The sequence below is a fragment of the Aythya marila genome (genome assembly GCF_965140915.1).
Source record: "Aythya marila genome assembly, chromosome: 2".
NCBI classification, from domain to species: domain Eukaryota; kingdom Metazoa; phylum Chordata; class Aves; order Anseriformes; family Anatidae; genus Aythya; species Aythya marila.
Window position 1 is genome coordinate 111,856,208 of NC_139043.1, and position 18,415 is coordinate 111,874,622.

Below are 18,415 nucleotides of genomic sequence, written 5' to 3' on the forward strand. Positions count from 1 at the left end.
TTGAAATTTGTAGAGGCTTACTGATGCTACTGCCAAAATGTGAAATGCCTACAGACTGGCCTGGATTTGGTTGATTTTCCACCATTCATATGAAGAATGAGGATGCAAAGGCAATAGGGAGCTTTTGTGTTGTTCTCCATATCATCTCTGCAGAGTCCAGATTCTAAAACAGTAACTCCAGTCTTGAATTTTGAGGGCTTTATTTTTTTACATCACATTTAATCAAACATGTAGAAACAATAACTGGATTGACCTTTTATCACATGCTTCAGTCAGAAATAGAAGAGGCATTATCTGAATCCTTATGGTTTCTTGTGCTTTCTATTGTCTTGGTTGGGCAAAAGGAGAGTGATTAAATAAATAGAAAAACCTGGAAACAAAGTCATCCTGACATTGCTGTACTGGGCAGTGAATAGAGATTGTGATGCTTCTTCTATGTACTGCTGCTGTAGAGGCCTCAGCTCTGTGGCTCTGTTTCATGTCACAGAAATGGAAGTTTTGTTTTGAGAGTTTAACCATTGCCAGTCTCTGCTTCTTCAGAAAAGTTACTTCCATGATGCAGTTTTTATAAAACCTCATCATAAGACAGTGTACAGCAGTGTTGGGCTAGGGTACTATGGTGGTTTTACCTTGCTGGGCAGATGAACTCCTACACAACTGTCCTCTTACTTGTCCTTTTCAAAGGGAAAGTGGGAGAAAATACAATGGAAAGGGTTCGTGGGTTGAAATAAGGAAAGAGAGATCACTCAACAATTATCATCTCAGGCAAAACAGACTCAGCATAGGGAGATTAATAAAATCCATTGCCTATTACTAACAGTTTAGAGCAGTGAGAAATTAAAAGCAAACTAAAACTAGCAAAACTACCACCCCCCCTATCCACTCTCTTCTACGTCCTCTCCCCAAGCAGTGCAGGGGAATGGGGAATGGGGGTTGTGGTCAGTCCCTGATGCTTCATCTCCACTGTTCCTTCACTTCTCTGCCCCTGATCCCCCTGGGGTCCCTCCTACAGGATGCTGTCCTTCCCAAACTGAGCCTGCGGGGACTGCCCACAGGCAGCAGCTCTTCAAGCACTGCTCCCACATGGCTCCATACCATGGGGTCCATCCATCCCCCAGGAGCAAACTGCTCCAGCACGGGTCCCCCACAGGTGGGCAGCAGCTCCCCCCAGACCCTCTGCTCCTGCGTGGGCTCCTCTCCACAGGCTGCGGCTCCGGCCCGGGGCCTGCTGCTGTGGGGGCTCTCCATGGGCTGCAGCCTCCTCCAGACCACATCCACCTGCTCCACCGGGGGCTCCTCCACCCATGGGGGGGCTGCAGCGTGGAGATCTGTTCCATGTGGGACCCATGGGCTGCAGGGGGACAGCCTGCTCCACCAGGGGCCTCTCCACAGGCCGCAGGGGAACTGCTGCTGTGTGCCCAGAGCACTTGCACTGACCTTGGGGTCTACAGTGCTGCTTCTCACCCCTCTCTCTCCCAGCTGCTGTTGCACAGCAGTTTTTTTCCCTTTCTTAAATCTCAGAGTCCCACCCAGGATAGCTCCCTGGCCCAGCTCTGGCCAGCAGCAGGTACCTTTGGAGCTGGCTGGAGCTGGCTCTGATCTCACATGGGGCAGCTGCTGGGCTCTGCTCACAGAGGCCACTTCTGCAGCACCCTAGCACCAAGCCCTTGCCATGTAAACACAATACAGATACTCTGTGGAAAAAAAAAAAAAAAAAAAAAAAAGTGCAGGTGGATTAGCCTTGTTACAATTCTTTCTGAAATTAAAAAGACCAAGGAAAATTCTTCAAGGGAAGATCTAAGAGTAAATAAAGAACAAATAAGAGTTTATGAAAATTAATATGTGCATGTGAGAAGCACCTGCTCTTTTATTTTTCCTAGGGATGATGAAAAGTTGAAATCTTCCTTTGGAAAAGCAAATAGAACAATACAAGGAAAAAAATGTCTTTACTTTTATGGGACACAAGTGGTTGGTTGGTAGTTTTTTTTTTTTAATTATTATTATTATTATTATTATTATTATTATTATTATTATTATTATTATTACAAATGCCTTATGTTTCATTGTTTTGTCGCTTAGAACTGATTTTTATCATGTGCTGTCATGCTGCAAAATTTATGAATGAGCATTTTCCCTCTAACTGAAATAAGGTTTTGGGGATCAAGACACAATGTGAGCATCTGGGAAAAAGGAGGGAGGATAAATAGCAGAAAGTAGAACAACCGAATCATAGAACATTGCCTCTAGAAGTGTATGAGCCTTTTTATAGACTTTATAGATAAATAGCCAGATCATTTAGAAAACTGATGTAGCTTCATTGGCGATTTGTAGTAGTTAGGAATCTGGACCCTTAAGAATTCATTATTGTATTTGTAGCTAGAATAGCAGTCACATTTGACTGCAAAACCAATGGACTGGGTTCTCTCCTCAAAGAGGAGAGTCCATGTTATTCTAGCAGTTTTGACCTCCATTTCAGTGAGCAGTGTCATGGAAAGGTTACCACAGCATGCAGAGTTTTTTGGATATCTAAAGGAGTGCGCTACATACACTTTTATCCTTATGCCCTAGGTAATAGGATATGCAATGTATGATTCTTTTATAGTTACATAGCAAATTACAAGTTAAGATGAAAGAGAGTTTAAGCTCAGAGGAAAATAAGTTATCTTACATATCTCCCATCCTAACAAAGGTATTTCTCAGCTGAAGCTTGTGCTTTTTGAAACAGTAGGCTCTCCACAGAATGCTTGACAGTCATTACTTTATAGAACATACATGATAAGAAAAAAATTACTGTGTTTTAATTTTTTAAAAACTAAATCTAAAGAGTATGGTTTCCTTTCATTCCAGACACTAGCTGAAAATAACAAGTCAGACAACTTTATAGGCTATGAAAGGTGATGTCCTCGTACCTTTGGTGCACAGAGCAAAAGGAATAGTACTTTTCTTGTAAAACACACAAGTGGTTTAGTTTGATTTAATTTAACAATTCTTTATCACTACCTACAAGGCAAATGAGAGGTAATACAATGAGGCTATTAAGCCATGTGTACATCTCCATGTGCACATGGGAAACAATTTCCCTTCCTCTGAACAAATCAGTTATATGCTGACTTTAATTCTTCATATCAGATCATATTTGGAGATAGCTGCAAGACAACTTTGCAATTGCAACAATATTACTTTCTTCATCTTTATCTCCATTTTCTTTATTTCCTTCCCTATGAGGTATCTCAAAAAGTTCCCTCAATATAAACATGATATATATATATATATATATATATGCGTGTGTTAAAATATATTTTAAATTAGGATAAGTAAGATTAGGATAAATGTGAGGTGATATTTCTGAGCCCTATGAAAGCTACCAGTTTAATTATAAAAGGTAAACTCAGTAAAAGAATCTTTGATTATTTGAGCTCTTCATGTTGATAAGAGCAAGTCACTGTGACGCACTATGTTATGAAGAAATTCTTTAGAATGTAGCTGATAACATGATAAACACTGAAAGTGTTTTGAAGAAACTTCTCAGCAAGGTGGCAGCTATGATCTCCCCCACTGTGATTTATAGCCACGCAAATTAAATATCAATAATCTATAATCATCATGGTGGAGCAAAAGATAATATCTAGCCCTCAAGGAAGAGAAAGTGTAATGAGAGGTTTACATTGAAACATAAATGAGCATAAATTTGTAAATAGGCCCTTTAAACACATTCTTCTTCCCTATTCTAGTTTGGGGGACAAAAGGAAGACAAATCTAAACTTTTCAATGCTTTAGTAGCATATGAATAGGGGGTTAAGACTATTGCAACATTTAGTAATTTTAACAACATTGCTTTTAGCTGTTACAGGAGTAGGAGTAGGTGGCTATTAGGTTTCTGACAATGCAATTATGGCCTAGACACATATGCTGGGAGTTGACCTGACATTTGCCTCTGGATAGTTGTCATAGCAGCAACCTGAATAGAGCAGCTTGATACAAGTGCCAGTTGCAGACTGGATGCAGGTTCTGTGCTAATACAATACATCAGAATATAAATGCACACACATACTGCCACTTGGAGATCATAGCTACTGTGTTTCCTTCCATTTACATCTAATTCCTAAATGTTCATTTTTCAAGAAACTGAGCTTTGTAAGGAGATGTTAATGATCTGCCTCAATACATTTTCTGGTGTTGTTTCTCTATATGTAACAAGGGGGTTGACCTAACAAAAGACTCTTCAAGCACAGTTTTATTAACAACAACAAAAAAACCTGGCTGTTACAGACCAGGAATAGTTTGTATCTCTATTAAGAGGGAAGGAAATTATTGGTAGACAAATTGCAGGTAATTGTAAAACTGTTTTGGAAGAAACTAATTAAAAACCTGAATTGCAGGGAGGGCATGGACTTCCATTTCAGGATTACTCTCTCTGGTTTTTGGCATTGAGGGGAAAAAAGACCTTTAAACCTTTATATATGAGGACAGAATTTGTGTTTCGGCTGTGCCATTAATTCATGACTTCTAAATCTTGATGCTGAGCAGTTATTTCCTGTATTACAATTCAGACAGCAGGAAAGAAGGAAGAAGGATATACATTTGTGTCACTCTGTGTGTTGTTCTCCTTCCTGATCAATGAATACTGCAGCTCCTAAGAGGAAGGAAGAAACAAATAGTAGGACTCTTAAATGCTCTCTTTGTTCTGTTATTTATATTGTCTGTTTTCATATCCAGGGCAAAATTGGACAATAATGGTTACAGAAAAGGCAGTTATGCAGAAATGTCTCCTAGAGGAGAGCTGGAGTATGCCCTTTAAGACAGCGTTTCTGTGACAGAAAGCCACGAATTCAGCAAGCATGAGGAAGTGGTCTCATTTCAGGGAGACTGAGTCCTTGCCACAGCTATTCAGTATGCAGGAAGAGCACGTCAGCTATACATCCTTTTAAGAGATGGAGGAGGGTACTCTTCTTCTTGGGTTTCATGGAGCCTCATTTGCTCTGGAGGATGGGAAAGAAAAGATGCTTCATCCATGCTGACCAGAAATGTCAGCACTGCAGAGGGATGAGGGATGGGGTCAAGTCTTTTTCTGCTGTCTATTTCCAAAAGACCTGAAAAATTTCAACTCAGAGTGATTTTTGCTTCAGAATGGGACGCTTGTAGCATCTTAGATAATAGAAAAGAGCAAAGGGAAACGGGTGGTTCACTTAACATAAAGCAGCCAAATAGGAACTGGAATCCTAAAAAACACAAAAGACAAAAGTCACTTTAACTTGCAGAGTTCAATGACTCTTAACATATGAAAGCTTTATAAATAATATTTTGTGTTCAGGCATCTCCTTGTGATTTGGTATTTAGTAAGGACTGGACTAATTTCTGTACTTCAATACTTATTTTATCTGTGTTCAAAATTATCAGTAAGGAGACTGTGCCGTCCTTGGATACTCACATGCCAGTTTGCATTTCAGGCCTTGTGCACTTCCATCATTTCCCCACCTAATGATTATTTTACTTCTGAGTTGGTCTATGGTTTGCTTTTGTGGTTGCAAATGATATGCTTTAACCACTGAGGCACAAAATGTTATGCAGGCACCATTTAGCTGCATGTGAATTATTGTCAAGAGATCAAATTATGTACCAGTATTGGGAAACTCAGCTTCCTACCCACAATGCATTGGCCATATTGTCAAGGGGAAGAAAATAAGCAGTATGCATTGTAATTTTAAATTCTGCTGCCTTTCAAGTCAGTGGCAAAATTCCTGATTTCAGCAGTGCTGGATATGGTTGTGCTATTAGCAGATGCAGCTGGAAGGGACTGCTGAGTATCACAGGGCAATCCCCTCCTGCCACACTCCAGCACGACCTACGTTAAATTTGCTACATGTATTGGAAAGGAATAATGTGCAAGGCATGCAATTGCAAATAATTTCATGCTTTGGATTTACACTGAGGACTTAAGGTGAGCAGGTAATTTTTCACCTCGATACAGAGATCATTAAATTAGAAAAAGCTTTATTTTTCCAGGCTCTTCGTGCTTAGCATATATCGTTGAATTTCAGGCTGCTGACTTCAGAGAACATTTTAAACACACAGAACTGCTGTATGAAGTAAAGTTAATGCCAATGTCAGTTTACTGGTTTGGAGGCTGGTAAAACCGAAAGCTCAGAAATGGAGTGTCAAGATGGTTTTGGACAGTGACTTTAAAACAACCTTTCACTTTTCTACTGCAGGTAGAATGCAAATGAACAGGGACTGAAACAGTTGTCTTCCTTGTGTCTTCTATATTTGTCTCCTGCCAAGGAGACAGAAGAGGAAAAGCCAGTGGAAATGTAGATATAAATATTTCCTCTTCAGGCCCAAAGATGCAGGGTTTGGAGTCAGCCCTTTTGTTCTTCCTGTCCCTGTGTTGAAAGCCAGGAATACAGAGATTTTTAATTATCCCTCCCTTTCACATGACAAGATGACATTAAATGTGAAGCTTTTTCTAGTCTGTCTGATGTTTCTAGGATAGAGATAAATACATTAAAAAATCTTTTTCTTTCCTTTTTTTTTTTTTTCCTTTCCTTTTCCATGTTTAGCTAATGAATTCACTGCACACACCCTCCTGTTTACAGCACAGGGAGAGGTTGATCTTTCTGGAAGTAAATCCTTGTTATCATACAGAATTTGATCCAGTTTAATGAAATCAGGGCAAACCCAGTGTGTATGTACAAACCCTTATTTTTCAAGGGAAGGGTAGTGTGTTTTGGTTTTGCTTAATGAATTAGTAGATTTAGAAGACTTCAAACAATGACAAATTACTACTAAATTCAAAGCATCAGTTGCACAATAGATTCAGTTGTATGCCTCAGAACACTGCAATTCTTCACACAGAAAATATATGGGGAAATGTATGCACAAACTGCTTCTGTTTGGTAGCAGGAACATGTTTGTAATTCAACAATGGGCTTGATGTCCCTAAACTATATTTAGAAACATATTTTTCCAAGGGTTAAAAAAAAAAAAAAAAAAAAAAAAAAAAAAAAAAAGCTGTGAGAGCAGGAACTGAGTACATTGCCTGGGAGCAGCACCAGATGCTAAAGAGGCTCGGCACAGGGCAACAGGGCAAGACAGCCAGGCAGGCTGTGGCCAGCAGCCCAGGCATCATGCCAGATGAATCTTCCCCTGAAATGAGAATATTTGGGGAACAGATTTGTACTGCAGTGCACAAATTTCATGCTTATTACTCATGGTATTTCGTATTAAGCTTCAGTTTTACTATCTCCATTAATGAAGCAAATCAGACAGTGCATCCTCCAAAGACTGGTCAAAGTTCATTTCTTTGTTTCTTCCAACTGTGGTTTGATGACTGTGGAATCAAAGGCCATACCCCAAAGCATCACTTCTTATCTTCTGAATCTTCTTTTAAAACACAGAACTAAAGTCAAAGGACATGCACCAAGTTCAGTCAAAAATTTAGAGTAGGTCTTCAGTAGCAAAACATTTTCCTGCTACTAAATAGTTTGAGACAGGGTGTGGTGGTTGTTTTTTTGGTGTTAGTGTTTTTTTGTTATTTATTAAGATACCTTGAATTTTTAAAAGATATTTTCTTTTTTGTTGTTGTTGTTTAACTGTAAAAGTCAAGATGTACCTGAGGCAGTGTTTTAAAAGAAGGCATTGTGCACTCAGTTAATAGAAAGAATTTTGGTTTTCAAAAACATATGGTACAGGTTTTAAGGAAGATTTGAAATGGAGTAGTTACCAATCAAATGTGTCAACCACAGGGAAAAACACTTCAAAATATCCGAGCCTACTGTTGAAAACAAGAACCGGTCATTAAATACATACAGGAAAGCAATTGTTCACTCTCTATTTTAAGACAAGAAAAATGTTTTTGTAAGACAACTATTTGTAACTTCCACTAGAATTTACCTGTGGAAGAGACACCATACTGTAAATATGGCAATATGCTGGAATCTCCAGGGCTTTTTTTTTTTTATGGGTTGTTTTTTGTTGTTGTTGTTGTTGTTGTTTTTTCTTTTCAAGGCAGAACACAGAGATATTTTTAATTAGGTGAAACTGAGGAACTTAATTCAGTGGTGACTTCAAGCTCTTCATGTCTAGGCTATCAACTTCTCTTTCTAAATAAAGAAGAATTTCATTTAGGATTTAATAGAAAGTGCTTTGGTCCATTCCCCCTGTCACAAAGACTAATATATCTAATATTAAAAGAAAGTGTAGGGCAGAAGAGAAATAGGAAAAAGCTCTAAAAGTTCAAATCATACTCCATAATTTTCCAATAAAACCTTTTTCAGAAGTTGCATTTCCATACCCTAGAGCTAGCAGGTGTATGGAAAGCTGTTTTGTGTCAAGAAAATATGCTGTCAGTGGTGGGAGTGATATCTGTTGTAATGCACCAGACAAGGGGACCTATAGTGGGAGGTTTAATTATGCTGACCGTGATGATATTGTAGTAATAAATCTGCAAAGCTGGCACTAGCATTGCTCCACTACTCCCACACACTTTCCCCTGCACGTTCCCTCAACATGTGATTCAGGAGTTTTAAAATCTTCTCTGTTGGTGCTCTGGTGCCACAGTCCTCCTGCACGGAGTGAAGTAATGTTCACCTATCCTGGCTGAACATGCTGCCAATCATAATCTCCATAAAATGCCATGTTGGCAAGGGGGAATGGAAAAGTCACTTCTTACAGGAGGGTGTCACTGAGGTAATTTCTTGAGGACAATACACACAAGTATGAAAAACACAGAAAAAAATCTTGATTGTGATCATAAAAGTGGAGTTGCCTGAGGCATGGCAAGGCTTGTTCTGAATGAGAAGAGTTTGCTGCAAAGGAGGGATTTCTCCCAGTTTGCATCCTTCTGGGTCAGCAGCAAATACTGCTACATCTTTGTCATCATACATCAGTTTCAGTAGCACATTGATTCCTTCAACACCATTACCTGCAGGCAAAAGTGCTTGTGGGATAGCAAAAGATAACATTGTTTTCATGCGGTGTATGTTGTTTCTGTTTGGAAGAAAGGTCAGGTATTCAGGCTTCTGTGTTTGTACTGCATGTCAATGAGAATAAGCAAAAATGATCTGTAGCCATCTTCTGCAAGGAGCTAGCTGCTGCAAAGAATTTGGCTTTGAAAGGACTCTAGGAGATATGCAGAAGGGTATTAATATTTTTTTATTATTATTATTATTTCTTTTTCTGTTCAGAAACCTGTGCTTCATTTCCACTGAAGTTTTACCTGTATTTTCTTCAGATTTTCAGTTAATTTCATTTTAGCAGGGGCATCCTGGACCATGGTGCTTCACATTTGGGATTAGGCACTTACCAAATGAGGTCTCTTAGGAGCTTGATCTTTAAGCCTTGCTTCCTTGGTCCCATGTCTTGACCTATTTTAGGATGTGAGATTGAGGGAGATGGCCCAAGGAAGGCAAAGATCCTTTCATATTCTTTCTAATCCTATCCTCCATGACAGGCTGAAGGACTTTGTGATGGAGTCTCCTATGGAAAACTGCTTTTACTTTCCAGGAAAATGTTTGCTGAGAATTGATGCAGAGATTCGAGTAAAGGACATTGTGATTTTCAAGGTCAACAGTTAAAACAAAACCTAAATTGGTAATTTATCATAAGGCCTAAGGCAAGATCCATGCTGTGCTGTTCTTCAGGACAGAGTGAGAATCTGCCTTTGTTTCTGCCTGTCCTAAGAGAAGAAAAAGATCTGTGAGGTCTGGGCCCTATCAAATCTCTTATCTCTGCTGGTAAAATGGGGATAGAGCAAAAGCCCCACATGCCTCCACTTCTCTCATATTCCTCCACAAAGCAGAAAATTGTAGTTCTGAGGGCTCTCCTGCTCTTTGCATGGTACCTTCATCTGAACTGAAACAGATGGGACTTCCACCATGATAAATGTCATAAGTATTTTGTGAAATACACCGTGAACATAGAGGAGTTGTGCCAAAACTCAAAGGCATTAGTGCAGTTTATGTAATCAAGCCGAGTCTATTTCCACCTGTTAAGATATTTGTAAATGTTTGTAATCTGGTGCTAGTCACCACTGGACATGTTATTAAAAATTAAACTGAGGAAGTCATTGCTGTGCATGCACTGCAGTGTGCTATACACTAAGCCCCTGTTTTATATGTTGAGCCATTTCCAATTAATACTGTTAGCTGATAAACCATTAGCTGACTAATTTTTTTCACACATTAAAACACTCTAGACAAATAAAAGAATGGCCATGTCCAAGTTTCAGATTTCCCTCCTTAATATAACAGGAAATACTCAAATATCTTATGAAGAAAGCTAACTGCAGCCTAAGACAAGAACATCAGGGGCAAAAGGGAAATTAAACTTGCAGGACACTTTCCAGGGGAAAGAATATGAAAAAAATCAGCTACCCAGATCTTCACTAAAGAACAGTGAGTTTATCTCAAGCACCGTAGAAGAAGGAAAAAGCTATTCTTCTCAGTATGAACAGGGAGAGACCTGATCCTTTAGAAGAACCCAGTTTCTCTTTCCCCACTGACTTTGAATCACAGTTACCTAACTATAACAGTAGCTTGTCCATGCTTCCACACTCAACCAGCAGCACAGGTGACCTCTGAAAGCTCACGTTGCTCTTCTGCTATCACAGTGGATAATGAACTGGCTAAAGTTGACAGGCTATGAAAAATGATCCCTCTGCTTTGCTATTGCTCCAATAAAAGTGATTCTCTGATGATTCCTTGCAACAGTCTGAGCACCTCTTCCAAAAGTTTTCTGTTCTGTGGGTGAAGTAGCAGTGGTAGAAAAAAACACAGACAAATGCTTCTGTGCGAAAACAGTAACCTGTTATTTAACATAACATAGGTTAATATACCCATTCCAGTCTACAAAAAATGTGTCATTTTGTCAGAAATAAGGAGACTAAGGTTGATTTTTCCACACAGTAGCACCTTTTTATTTTGTTCTTCTTTTTTCTTGTCAGTCTCGTGCTTTCATTTCTTGTCAAACACTGTCTTGTGTCAGTTTTGATGCCTGGTGACAGCCCTGATGCTGGCAGTTCATTCCAGTGTTAATAAACTAAAAGCAAAAGGAACCTACTGCCCTTCTAATCTGCAACTGTAGCATGGTGCTTTGCTGTCTTTGAAGTAAGGCCTGCTTCAGGGGGACAGTTTGGAGATCCTTGAACTTTTGGCAGCCAGCTTAGCATTTTGATAGGTGCTTTTCAAGTTCCCACATCTCCATTCCTATTACAAGGGGTTTAGGTGCATAACTGGACTCTGTATTACACCTGATTTAGCTTAAGTAGACTAATCCAATATTTCCTCACTACCTGAAGAAAACAGTTTTTTTTTTTTCAGGAAAGCAGTAAACAGGAAAAATATGATCTAGATTTGAATACAGAGGATGGGAAATAGAAGGATGTTCATTTCAAGAGAAGAAATAGGGTGCATGCATGAGAACAGCAACTAGAGTCCTCTTGATTTCACCAGTAAGTCCACTGCTGAATTGTCAAAACACTTCCCAGTATAAAGAATATCTGGCATGAGTCCTGTGAGATTGTTTGGACTTGTCTTTGTGTTTGATTTTAGCCATAAATTTATTCTCACTACTTCTGGGGAAAAACCCTGGAGTCTCTCTTCTGGCTGTGCTTAGACCTCATCTATAATTCTATTGCTTTATCCTCTGACAAAGATCTGGAATGTCTTTTATGAAGGATGACTAGATTTAAAGTGGAAGGAATCTGTCCAGAGGCACAGTAATTTTTTTGAATCTATCTGTCATGATGATTTTGGACAACAGGTTACAGGACTCATCATTTTAAAGAATACTGTGACCAGCCTGAGAGGTGGAGAAATACTCAGCATAAGTATCTGCCTTGGAAAATCATTGGAGAATAACTTTGCCCCTCAGATAAAACACATACACAGGGTGTTTTAAATATTTTCCTAAACAGACTATAAAGATTCTGGCAATTCAATTTTCAGGTTTCAGCTGTAAATCGAAATTCCAGGTACATGTTATTTTTGGATTAATAATACCTAAATATGTGGATTGGAAATTTTTTAGGACTTTACTCAAAATAGTCTTGAGGTATGCAACAAAGTAAACAAGTTACATGAATTAACTTTTCTTCACACAAATTGATTGGGATACCTGTGTCTGGAAACCTGTAGCAGCAATTTTCTCATTGTACATTCTGAAACTGTGATGACTTAACTGAACATCTGTCTTTTCCTTGTTGTGCTATAAGAGAAATAAGGACTTCTGGGAAAGGTAATATCTTTTAATAGATCATCTTTTGGGCATAGAAGTTCTTTTCGTGGCCTAGGAAAACGTGTTACCTATTTCTACAAGCCATTCTTTGCCTCCATGCTTAGATCACAGTTGTAAAAGGACCTCCTATGTGTTTAAAAAAAAAAAAAAAAAAAAAAAAAAGTTGTTCTTTTAAAGGACTATAAATATTCAGTACTTTAAATATGAAGGTCAGCCAATGCAAAGGACTACCATGAAGCTTCATTTGGATTTTAAACTCAGTGAACTGTGTATGTCTTAAATCTTATTCAGGGATTCCTAGTCTTGAGCAGGTTTTATTTAGTGGACAGTAATCCCAACACAAACCCCAACAATTCAGGGCAGGGAGAATGTGCAGTGGAAACCAAAACTAAAAGAAACACATCCATCAATTATGGAAATGTCATTTCCATCATTTCTAAGTACAGTGAGTCAACAGCCTTATTGCCATGTTGAAGGAAAATTTACTCTACTGCAATATGCCAAAATACTGTTTAGGTGTCTGGGCTTCCAGGATATTGGTCATAAAATTAAAAGGTGTGTCAAAGACTAGAGAATTAATTTAATGCATTTAAAGCCAATAAAAGGTGCTGTGGTGTTCAGTCAGAACAATGTATGTTATCAAAGCCGTTGGTAGTACCATCATTTATTAAGATTACCTGACACTTTCCATTATAGTACCAGGTGTGCAGTTTGATAATAACTTCATGACCTTCAGTCCCCAGGGGTTATATTTACTGTTCTGTGTATCCCATCTATTGAACTCTTTCAGAGAAAACCATCCATTTTCAAGAATTAGGAAAAATTTGTCCTTTAAGAGTTGTATGATTCTTAAATATATCTACCATTTCATAAAAAGGTTGGGATGCTGTTTGGTCTTGACACTACAGAGGACTAAGAGACTGAAAGGAGTCCCAGGAAGAAGAGAAAATCTCAGATGGGACCATCAGTGAATGTGACACTGATGAAATACAAACTAGGAACTGAAAGGACTTGAGTAGCTGAAGCTGCTCAGGTATCAGGGAGCAAGAGACTTGTTTGAAAAGGTGTGATTAGGATTTTATAAAACAAGAAGACTGAAACTGAGAATGAGGGTAGAAAATGAAACTGGAGAAACAAGGAGGATGGGATGAGGAGTTGGGCATTTGGAAGACACAGTATGAAACAATTTTGAAGAGACAGCGTACAAGGTATCATGTCGTGAGATGGGGAAACAGGAGCTGTCTCTGGATCTCCATGAAGAGGCCGCCCCACAGACCCAGCATGGGAATCCCATGGCTCACCCTCCTTCAAATGCCCTGCTTCATGCAGATGGATGCTGAAGGCCTCTTCACCTGCCAGCTGCTTCTCTGTGCAGCAGCTGAGATGTGCAGGGAGCTCCCAGCTCCACAGCGTCTGCAGATTCAGCAGGGTGTCCCCATGATTAAACTTTGGAGTTTCTTCACATTATTAAAAAAAAAAAAAAAAAAAAAAAAAAAAAAAGTTACACAAAGAGAAGTACTTTACGTTGATATGTTTGCAGAACTCAAGCATTTCCATGGTAGGTAATGCTAGCTTAAGGTTGCCTTTGTTGCCAGAATCTCACCATCTGAAAAACAGTGATAAAAGTCCCATCTAATGAGTATTGTGAGGATTAATTGGGTATGCTTTGAAAAGTACTGCACAGTTTTATCACATATTTCTGTTTATTTCACTTTTGAATCAAAAATCACAGAAATAAATTGGTGTGGCCCAAATGGGAAAAAATATATGAAGCATTATCTACTTTCTTCTAAAGCCACACTACAAGCTATTGAGGTTGGAAAAAAAAAAAATAAAGCACATGAAAGCATGTTTTGTTTTGTTTTGTTTTGTTTTTTTCACGTGAATAAATTGATTTTCCTACGCTGAAAAAATGGAGGACTATATGCAAATACAGGGTCCCTGGCTTGCCTATCTGTTTGAAGACTAATCTGCATTTGAGTTTTTCTAGCCTCAAAGTCGTCTTGTAAGAGCAGCATTTACTGAGAAGAACAAAAAGCAATCCACGTTAGGCATTTTAGCATATTCAGAAAGGAAATGTCAGGCAACATGAGGCAAAAATGTGTTTCCTTGTTTCTCTCTTTTCTAACTGAGTGGGAAAAAAATCACCTTGACATAGGGCAGTTAAAAAGCTGGTATTCTGGGAGTTGTTAATCTATTGATCTGGTAGACAATGTGCTTCATGAAAGCAGTAAGTCAAATGCATGTTACCATTTCTGCCATATTTGGAACATTACCATTTATATTCTTGTAGTTTTTTTAGCTTTTTGGTCAGACAGCATTGTCCATGTGATTATGTGCTTATTGATAACAGTGGAGCAACAGCCAAGGCAACAGCAATGTTTGTTCTTGATGGGAGTGCACAGAATTTCTGATGTTTCTCTATATATGGGAACAAAATTCCCATTGAGCAGCATTGATTTTCTGGGGCTTCTTATTTTAACAAGATATAACTTTATTTTATTATTTTGTTGGTGGTGAGGGAGATAGGGAACAAGAAAAAAAAAGGGGGGCGGGAGCTTTGACATTGTTAGAGTTGCTTCCACAATGAACAGATTTCTTGAAAAGAAATGCCTATATAACCTCCTTTGGCATAGGCTGGGAGGCTGGGATGCTGCCAGTGAGTCTTGCTCTTTGTAGCACAAAAGTGACATTCTGCACTAGCATCTGCATTGCTGTGGAGGGTAATTTCTTTTAAACTATTCCTTAGCTGCTCAGAATACATCAGAGTAGGGTTTCCTTGGTATATGGGTTATGTAATAGTTCATTAAATCTTTTCTGACTATATACCGTCTTTAGTAGATTATTTAATCACTACCATGATAAATAAATAAATAAATAAATGCATCTATTTACTCTGTTAAGCAAATAATAATAATAATAATAATAATAATAATAATAATAATAATAATAATAATAATAATAATAAATTGTGTTCCCCTGGTTCAGACCTGGGCACAAAAGTAAAATATAGATATTGCTGATATATACCAAGTTGTAGATCACAGTATGTACTTCATGCTGCCACTTTTTCAAGTGAACAGATAACTGCACTTTAGCATGCTTTGGTACCTAAAAGGTATTTTTGCATTTCTGTGATTTCCATCATTTTCCAGATGGTATGCTCAAGACCTAAATTACCTCTCCTCCAAAATAAAGTCAGAAGAGAAATATTGTTAGAACGATGACTTATTTCCATTGCCATATACAAAATGAAGATGGTGTAAGTCAAATTCTAGATGGACAAATATTTTATCTGCTTCTTGTTCATGCTCCTTATTAAAGGTAAATTATAAACAGTTATAAAATGGTTAGTTAATACTTGGAAGGTTTTAAAAATTGTTATGAATCGCAACAATATGTGTTCTAGATAGGTTAAACATATTAATAAAAGGTTAGTTAATTGTTGCTGAGTATTATGGAATTTAAATGTTTTATAAAAATCAAACTTAAAATCAATTATTAAGCCTTTCTAATACAAATGTAATGTAAGGGGAAAGTATTTGTCAGAAGAAAGTGCTGAACAAGTAACACAGAATGACTGAAAAATCTCAGTTCTGGAACAACACTGTTTAATTTCTACAACAGTTTAAAGGCAAAGGCAATTAAGATGAAAAGAAAGAGAGTTAATCTGTGCAGAATAAATCTTGGGTATACAAAAATGAACATGATATTCATGTTCTCCCTCCCCAAGAGAAAGAGAACTTGGCTTCTTTATCATCAACATGGCTACAAGGAGAAAGTACAAACTTTTGCCTTTTTAGTAGATAAGATTCCTGAAAAATGCTTAAATCCCAGAGAAGTGTATGAGAGGTGACACCTAAACCCCTCTGTTACCAGGCTAATGGTTCATCATCCTGCTGGTATAGCTAACACCTGAGCCTGCTCAGAAAAAGGTTGTCCAAAATGCTACCCTGCTTCTACATTTATACATCCTGAAGCACTGAATTAAGCACTTAGGTAAGGTCCAAATTTCAGGTCTGAAATGTATGGTGCCCTATTCAACATTTCAGTACAGGTGATTGGCACGCTTTTTAAAAATATATGCAATGTTTAGAGGAAGGCACCTTCCTCTAAGTATGCACCTAGAGCATACGCAAAACCAACAGTCCCATGCTCAGCATCCTGCTCAACCCGTTTCATTCCCCTAGGGAGCGCCTTCCCCAGGGTTACTCCCCAAGCCCCACCACAGGGCACACCATGGTGTTTCACAGGGCTGTGACTGGTTTGATACAAAGTCCTGGGCACCCAGTCTCAGAGCTGCTTGTGCTAGGGAAATGCTGAATGAGAGTTATTGACAGGGAAGGGAGCAGGGCTGGAAGCACGCTTCTGAAAGGGAACTGAGTCATGCTCCCTTTCTGTTTGCTATCTCTCTGCCCATGAATTGTGCATTTCTTTGCACTCGGCGAGTGGCACAGCTTCAGCTATGACTCCCACCACAATTTTGCTTTTAGCCTGGTTGCTAGGAGATGGCAGCATTGAGTTCAGGCCCCTTCCTCGCCACAGCTAGCAAAGACCTTGCATCCCAAATTTGACCCCTCTTCATTGTGTCTTGCAACAAGAAGCTGGAGCTCAGGTCTCCTACCTCAGCCACATGTTCCAGCACCCAGGCTGGCACACATCAATGTGCTGCATCCATGCTGTGCCCTCTGGCCCAACTCTGCTGTGCTCTGCTATGAGCTCAGTGCACCAGCTCTGCAATAAACTCACTGATGTGTTTTCATTTCAATGGCTAGAGGGCCTCTGGGGCCCAGCAAATCTGTGGATCCCAGACAGTTGAATAAGGAAACAGGGCCTCAGATACTCTGCTGAGCCATGGGCTGGCACTATGTGGCTGTACAGTGATTCTTCTGGAGACATCAGTACATTTCTTGCAAAAGATGGGGCAGTTGGTGTACATACAGCTAAGTATTTTGGCAGCTTCTGGGAGTTAGTCCTTTTTGCATTGTACCCTTTGAACACTGTCCAGTCCTTGATAAATTTGGTGAAAATCCCTTGCTGATCTTTGTGACAATAAAATGAGGCCCCAAGTGAGTCTACGTCATGAAATGTCATCTAGTTTTGGAGATAAGAAGACATCTCAGCCTTGACAGAGTCAAGGATTTGGATGATGATTTAAGCTTTGCTGTGAAGGCAGAACTTTACTGTATAGATTATAAATATTTTCTCATAGAAAATAATACTTCTTCTTTTATAATGACATTTGGAGATTAAAGGTAAATAATGTTAAAGTTGAATTCCTGGCCAAAAAAAAAAAAAAAAAATAAGGCATTGCGATTTTGGCTCTTTGTTTAAGTCTATTATTGTTTAAGAAAATACATAGGAGACCACTTTGGCTATCTCTCTTAAAAATGCAGAGCTTAGCTTCCACTCATATTAGTGCTCAACAGACCCCATTCTGATTGTTTATGGAATTAATTATCTGGTGGCTCACTATTCTGTATTAAATATTAAAAGTTTCTGTTAATAATATATGTTCCATTTCATGAGTCATCTCAGTTGAGCCCGAGTCTTTTTAGCCAATAAAAGAGAAAGGGATATCTTCATCTCAGAAAAGTTGGTGGCATCTTATTTGAGAGATGGGACTGACTAATGGTAACAGGAAAACTACTTCACAAACGTTTAATTTGACACAGTCTGGGCACTATTTGAACTCTTTGATCCTTCTGTGTTGGTATATGTATTGTTATTATTTATATATATATAAAGGTTTGTAATATTTTATAATTTTTTGTAACTTGGGTATATTTAGCAACAATAAAGAGGTAATACAGAATCTTACAAAAAAGGGAGATGATACTAAAAAATCATTGTTCAGTTGACTACTTTGAAAATGTCTTTGAAAAAATCTTACTTGTATTTTATAAATACTGATGATCCATACAACTATTTTATTTGAAACTATTGACATATATTTTCATCACATAATAGTCAGGCCTACTAAAAAAAAAAAAAAAAGTCTACACGTTCAAGAGAAACAAAGAAGTTCAAATTCAATTGCAAGCTAAATCAGAAATTCTGAGAAATTTTGGCACTCAAATCCCCGCAGTGGGTTGAGCAGTCATGCACTGATTGTTTTCCTTGTTTCCAAATACTAAACCACATTAAATCTTTTTTCAATGCTTTCTGCCCCCCAGTGTCATAA

General features: G+C 38.5%; 1 protein-coding gene across 6 annotated transcripts in view; it reads left to right on the forward strand.

Moving 5' to 3' along the window:
- Window positions 1–18,415, forward strand: part of NOL4 (nucleolar protein 4) — a gene marked incomplete at its 5' end in the record, with an annotated part of 192,084 nt that overhangs the window by 160,233 nt on the left and 13,436 nt on the right. The window lies entirely within an intron of this gene.